Source organism: Glycine max, chromosome 13 (assembly GCF_000004515.6).
Source record: "Glycine max cultivar Williams 82 chromosome 13, Glycine_max_v4.0, whole genome shotgun sequence".
In the NCBI taxonomy this organism is placed as follows: Eukaryota; Viridiplantae; Streptophyta; class Magnoliopsida; order Fabales; family Fabaceae; genus Glycine; species Glycine max.
Window position 1 is genome coordinate 38,365,793 of NC_038249.2, and position 6,000 is coordinate 38,371,792.

Consider the following 6,000-nt stretch of genomic DNA (forward strand, 5'->3'; position numbering starts at 1 on the left):
GAAAAGTATTTGTAAGATTTAACCTTTGTCGTATCAATATTTAAAAATTGCTCTGCGGTATAAAATACTTTATTTGAATTCAACTTTAATTGGTGTGACATAGTATTTGAATTCAACTAAAAACATTCATTTCTTTCAAATTACCAAAGGAAAAAAAAAAGCACTAACAACATTAAATTACTAATATGTCCAAGATCTAGTCAGTGCTTTATGACCAAGACCTTGTAATTAACCGGTCACTCAAAATTCAAAATAAGTAATACCTCTCTTGTTATTACCCCCCACATATACAAAAAAAAAATGACACTAACATATAACTAAAGATTAAAAAATAAGTTAATATTTTTTTCTTTCTTAACTATTCAATCAATTTTATATCTCTAAAATAAATAAATAAAATAATTATATATTAATAGTATAATTTTTTTTACAATATTATTCAGTTATGAATCATTTATATATATATATATATATATATATATAAAATAATAAATTTATAGACTTTTATTTATTTTAAAAGTGGTGTGAGTGTATTTATGTTAAACTCAAATAAATAACTGTCCATGGTGTGAGTGTATTTATGTTTAACTTAATCAATTATTCGGTGTTTCAAGCACACTAAGTGTTTATTTGGCACAATTGAAATTTTAACATTTTTATGAAGTGTGTTGGGTAACATGTTGAATTGCCCTCAATTTGGTTTTCTGAACAATTAAATTATTGCTTTTATATTGATTTCCCAGTAAATGTGGATTTCCAACGTGTTACTAAACACTCGTTAATTAAATATATGAATGTTTACTTAACATTATATTCTCTGTTATTTTAAGAGAAATTTTATTTGTACATCAATTCATATATAACCGACTACATAAAAATCAAAATTAATGATAGTTGTAAATTAAAATATAACAAATTATACAATAAAGAGAGAAAACGAGAAGTATAAAATTGATAAATAATACAGTAAATAAAAAAACCACAAAAAACATTTTTATTATATAAAATATTATACAAATGATTGTATGAATACCACACAACTTCTATTTTAAGGTGATTTTAGATTATTCAATATCGAACCAAACGGAGAGTTAAATGATGGTGAAGTATTGAGTTAGGGAGTGGTGAGTGAAAGCTAAAAATGGAAAACACACCACGAGACAAGTTTGATGGTACTTGTGTTTTTCAGGTTTTTAAAAGGGGAAGATAACGAGTGATTTTTCTCGAGAATGAGACAAGGCTGACATCATACTTTGATTGCATTAACCATAGTTTTTATTTTTATTTTTCTCGTGATTATTGCTTTCTATGATGTAATTTTTTGTGCAAGGCATGTTTATTGGGAAGAGGGAGACCCCACAAAATTACGAGAGTTGACATGGTGATGTTAGGAACAAGGTTTGACGTGTGAGAGGGAAAAGTAAAAAACCGAAAGTGGGGAACAAGGTTTGAAAATATGCCCATGCCAAAATGAGATGTTAGGAAAAAAACAAACATCAAGTTAGCTTAGATATATGCTCCTGAGAATGACTGCAGGTTGGAATCTCGTTGTAAGATTTCAATGCATTCTCAACGGGAGCAGGAAAAAACCTAAAAAAAGACAGTATATTTTTCACATGTTTTTTATACAATTATTTAATTGCCTGTTTAGTGTTTACACTTTTATATAATTGGTACTTACACTGAAAGTAATATTAGAGATTTTCGGTAGAGAAAGAATTCTTAAGGATAGTATCATTTGACGCTTTTCAAGTTTTTTCCCTTTTATTTTCTTCTTGATTTTTACAACATAATGTAAAAGTAACACATAATAAATTCTTTATTACAAAATAAGATGTTTATTTGAAAGATTATGTGTACAAATATTAAAGTGAAATTAAAAGCTTGGAATTTTTGGCCTATTTCCTTTTATGACCCGAAATCAACTTTCCAAGTCAAGGAAATTTGACCCAGTTTTCAGATCCATTGCGTACATAGGTGAAAAGAAATATATATACTACGTATATGTAATGGTATACGTACATGCATAACATAGTATAATAGATTTGGTAGTATATTTTTGGCCACTTTCTCAACCCCAATTCCTCTCATAAAAGCCTACGCGCACGAAGCAACAACATGGAACATGCCATGGAGACCTCCGCAACAGAGTTGCTCTCGTTCTTCTGCGACATGTTGCTAATGCTTAAGACTCCGTCTACAACACCAAACTCATTCGCGGCTTCTATCACTCTACAAACGCTCAACCTTGATGTGGTGAACCGCTGTGGCTTCTCGAATCCACGAGGACAATGTTGCTACGCGACCTGATGCAACATCGGCGATGCAATGTCGATGTTGTGACGACGATGGTGCTGCGACAACCAGCTCCATGGCCAGCACTAATGGAGCTTCCCCCATCACCGCCACCCCTTCATGGCCATCATCGGATCTCTCTAACCCCTTTGCCTTTTCCTCTTCTTTATTTATCTCAAAGATTGGAATTTTTTTGTTGTGGGGGATTTTGGTGGATTTGGGATTGTGATGATTCTTTTAGTTCTCTGGATTTGGTTTGTTTGATAATTTGTTAGGGTTTGTGGAAAGTTGTTGAAAATTTGGGTTTTGGACCACGAGGGACACCGTTGAATTTTTTTTAGTGGTTTATTATTTTTAAAATAAAATAGAGATAATGACCGTTTTAAATTGTTATTATTTTATATTAATTATTTTAAAATTTAAAAATTAATGGAGTGTGAATTTTTTAATAGAAAATGAAAAAAAGTGTCAAAATAAAATTTTTAAGAAGATAAAAGACTAAGATTAAATGTTTAAAATTTAAAATATCAAAATGAAATAAATGTTAAATTTAATCGACCAAAAGTGTGGTTGACTTTTATTTTGCTTTCTTTCCTTTGATAAGACTTGCATCAATATCAATTTAATTCCTATAGCAGGAGCCCAATTCGTACACTGATGGTTGATCACACGGATAAGTCCACTGGATCTGAGAAACGTAGTGTATGCATAATAATAATAATAATAATCCATATAAAAAATGGTGTTAGAAAATATGATAATATATCCATCTCCTTTTCTTTAAGTACTATAATTATTTTTATGGCTCCTTCAAAAGCGATAAACTAATTAAACCTAAAACGTGTAAAATTTTGAACCCCTATACAATTTATATATCAAGTGAGTATTATAAGAAGAACAAACAATAAATACAAAAAAAAAACTGAATAGTTATAATATTGATTTTACTTAAAATTAATCTTAATTATTCATATAACTTTGATGAGTGGTGAAGTTAGCTTTGCTGGTCATTCAAGCTTTTTTTAATCCCTCTGTTGTTCCTTGGAAGCTGCACAAAAGATGGAATGGTCAATTTTTTGTAAAGATATAATTTTATTCCTTTCTCATATTTATAGAGAAGGAAACTTTTGTGCAAGCAAATTTAATGTTGGTGCTTTAATTTGTGTTGTGATTCCTTCACTTGGTGGGACTTGATTTCCATTTTTGTTAGGAACGAGTTTCTTAGAAATAGAATGTCTCTTTCAAATTAGAGGTTTTGCATGCTAAGTTGCTGTGGATTTTGGTATGATCCTCCCACTTTCTTTGTATTAATCTTTTTATTAAAGTTAAATGTTATTCAAGGCAGGTGGCTTTGGGGTTGGGTGTCCTTTGCTGGGATACTCCCCTCCTTAGCTATTCTAAGTCTTAATAAAAAATATAAAAAAAAAAGTTATCTTTGCTCACACTCTCACATGATACGCTCCTTATAATATGTACATAAACATAGATATAGAAATTGAAGTGGCGAAGAATTTGTAGTCTTACATTCATGAAACAGTCGTGGAAGAACAATCGAAGTATAGAGGCTCCAAGCCTGGCTTCTCCATTGATAGCTTGCTGCATTGCCTTTTTCACAATGGTTTGAAGGTTAGGACAAGTTTTATCATAGAAGTTGGTAGAAAGTTGTGCATTAGTAAAACAAGCAAGGAGACAAGGAATGGAGAGTGCAACAAAGAAGAGGGTACGTAACAAGGGGGCCATCTATATATATGATATATCTAGCTAGCTTTAAGCCACAGAGTAGTGATTTGTGTTGTGTGTTGAGAGGGTGAAGAAGCCAATGGAAGAGGGTATGCAATATATAGAGAAATTGTAGGCCAAGGTGCATGCAACTCGATCCGCAAGGCAGTGATGGAGATATACTGAAAAGAGAGAAATGCAAAGAAAAAAAAAAACTTGTACTAACTTTCAAACATGGCTGCTCCATACGTGCTTTACTTTTTAAAGTTTTTGGGAGCTACTTAGGGAGAAACCTGAGATAAAAGATGAAAATGGTTAACCATTAGAGAAGTTGACACAACCAAATGTGTGGATCAACTCACCTAAAATTATTTTAGCTCGAATTTGAATCTCATACATTATTTGAAAGAAAAATTGTATGGCTTATAATAATTATAATAATTTTATTTGATTTAAATAGAATTGTATTCTGTAAAAAATACACTTGGTTCAAAAAAAATAATAAACAGTTACCCTTGACTTATTCCCAATAACAAGCAAGGGAAAGGATGCATAATTGAAGTATGAAGTGGTACGTACGCCCTTTTGGCGGGGTCATATTTCAAATCAAAAAACAAATTTTACAGTTCTAGCTTTCTTCGTAAGAAATTCTCTAAAATTTACATTAATTTATTCAATTAGCCTGACGAGGTTTCAATTTTACCTGTTTTATCACCCACCTTTGGTAGCAATTAATGAAGAATATCATACTTTGATACGTATTAGTACTGCTTGGTATTGGATTTTGAAGAATATCGGTGAATATGTCACATGCAAAGATCTTTCATATGATTCCCTTATTTCGTGGTTAATTTAAATGTGTTAATCATAATAAAAATTGCATAATGTATTATTCTACCTATATGATTTGCGCCTAGTCGGTTTTTTAATTTCAACTTTTTTCTTTTGTCTAAATGAAAATAGATCGATGCATAATTGCTGTTACTTTACACGTCAGTGCTATTCGTAATTCATAATTCATAATATATATACTGAACGCAAAGAATGTAGCAAAAAAGAACTTCAATATTCATCCACTCAGCATAAAAGTGATTGTAATCATAACCCTATCCGTTTATATATATATATATAAAGCAAAAGCATCTCTGAATCCAACTTGAATTAGATTTGGTTAAGTCAAACACATCTTTGTCTTAATCGATTGTTTTGTCAAATCAAAACTAACAAAGTAAATGATAAAAAAAAAAAGAATTGGGTATCATCCACGTTTCTGAAAAATAAAAAAGTTCGTTGTGTCCACTTTTCTAGTGCATCATTCATATGAAAAATAGTTTTTAGAACTTTTAATAAAGGTTGACAAAGGTATTTATGGATGAAAATTCAACGATTTGAATTTATATATGATTTGACAGAGAAATCTGTAGTCCACATTTTAGTGGTCAATTATTTTATAGACGTGTCTTAATTGAATAAGGATAGATTATGATCGTAACTGACACCATATGCTTATTGTGAAGTGTTTGGCAGTGGATGGTTCAATTTCAATTAACACCTTTTAAAGCTTAGCTACATACATACGCCCAGAATTTAAACCATATCAAAGTAAGAACTATCGCTAATTCAACATCTGAGAAATAGGTATGTGCGATTATCATGTCTTTTTTTTTTTTCCAATGAAAATGTAGGGGAGGAGATTGTGTCCTAGTTCACAGTAGAAAAAGTTTGATAAAATTATATTTTTGATTCTATCTTTAATTTCGATTTTAATCTTTTCTTTAAATTTATTTATAAATTTAGTCTTTTAATTATGTCTAATTTTGTAAATGTGGCTTGAAAGTCTATATTTTAATGTTGAATGTTATAAAGAAACTTGTTACGTGTGTCATGTTTTAATTGGACGATAAAAATGCATTATTGTTGTTAATGTCTAATCAGAACGTGACACGTGACCGTCAACGTTTTTTTAAAAGTCTAAATTTGGATTTG